The following is a 1,587-nucleotide window of genomic DNA, read 5'->3' on the forward strand; positions in this document are numbered from 1 at the left end:
ATATATATATATATATATACTAAGGGCTTCTTTCAGTTTCCGTCTACCAAATCCACTCACAAGGCTTTGGTCAACCCGGGGCTATAGTAGAAGACACTTGCCCGAGGTACCATGCAGTGGAACCATGTGATTGGGAAGCGAGCTTCTTACCACACAGCCACTCTTGTGTTTTGTTTTTTGTTTCATTTTCTTTCCAATCCTCCTCATCACCGAACATCCATCTTCCATGGTCAGGACAGTTTGACAGGATCCTACGAGTGCGAAGGTTTGCATTGTACTCTGATGTTTGTTTGAGCAAAATTTCTATGGCTGTGTGCCCTTCCTAACGTTAACCACTTAACAGTATGTATTGAGTGCTATCATCATGCAACTCGCAAAACTAAGCCACCCGCTTCTGACTGAGTGGCGCCACGGTAGAGAGAAAGGTAGCTTTAGGCTACGAGGTGGGAGGCTAAGATGTGAGAGAAAAGCCCAGGACACAACTGATCTCTACTCGTATTATAGAAGAGAGGCTGGAACGTGACTAGGTTGAAGGTGGAGAGAGAACTAAAATAATGATGATGAGGTGAGAAGGGAGACGCTAAGGATATTAGGTAAGAAGAAACAAGGGAACAGAATGTGTGGATGGGTAGAAAAAGAAGGTGAGGGAATTGGTCAGGGAATGACATGTAATATTTTTATTAATTACTCTCAAAAAAAAAAAAAAGTTATGACTCCAAAATCGAAATAAAAGCGCCTTCGATAAGGTCAAAATGGTGCGTTGAAAGTGGAAGGATTTGATTGGTTAAAATTACAAAAATTATTCAACCATCAAACGTTTGTAACTTTTTTTTTATTACTTTATGTGTCAAAAAAAAAATGTTAGAAGTAGCATATCAAAGCGAAAAGATTTGGTCTACGATCCAAGTAGAGGAACGTCTCCCGAATAGCACTGACAAGGTTTTGGTCGACATGAAGCTACAAGTGTCAGGGGTGCCGAGCAGTGGAATCGAACTTGAAACTAAGTAGGTATAAAATAAATTTCTTAGCAACACAACCTGGATGGCGTCTATCGTAGGATGGTCGTGAATCTAAGAAGACAAGATGTCCAAATTTGTCCTTTTGATTTAGTCAGTTTTGGGGGACCTGCAACGCTGACTGGTGTTGTTATTCCGCTAAAAGGAGAAAGAATTCTCCTCGCTTCTAGATTTTCGGTAATTCCAGCATTGAAAATAGATCCAAATTAAATTTAAGAACCTCTACCAGACTTGTTTAGGACTGCGTGTGCATGTGTGTGGGGGTTTTGGTGGAAAGGCAACTCCCGAAAAAAACAGTTTAATTAATAAACAAGTGCTAATTGTATCCAGCTGAAGAGAAATTTACTGAGAATTGTATAAAGACACACCCTTTAGGAAGAAATTAATAGCGGTGTGTCGATAGCTTTACGGCATCGATGCCTAACAGTCCAGAACATCAAGGAAGGGGGAAAAAAAAAAAAAAAAACTTCGTTCATTGAAATTTTATTTCCATTTATTCATGATAACACTAAGGAACAAAAATATATTTATACACACACGTATATATATATATATGTATATATATATATAT

At 38.6% G+C, this 1,587-nt stretch overlaps 1 protein-coding gene across 2 annotated transcripts in view; it reads right to left on the bottom strand.

Moving 5' to 3' along the window:
- Nucleotides 1-1,587, bottom strand: part of LOC106880954 (cytochrome P450 27C1) — a 34,776-nt gene that overhangs the window by 31,966 nt on the left and 1,223 nt on the right. The window lies entirely within an intron of this gene.

The sequence above is a fragment of the Octopus bimaculoides genome, chromosome 3 (assembly GCF_001194135.2).
Source record: "Octopus bimaculoides isolate UCB-OBI-ISO-001 chromosome 3, ASM119413v2, whole genome shotgun sequence".
Taxonomy (NCBI): domain Eukaryota; kingdom Metazoa; phylum Mollusca; class Cephalopoda; order Octopoda; family Octopodidae; genus Octopus; species Octopus bimaculoides.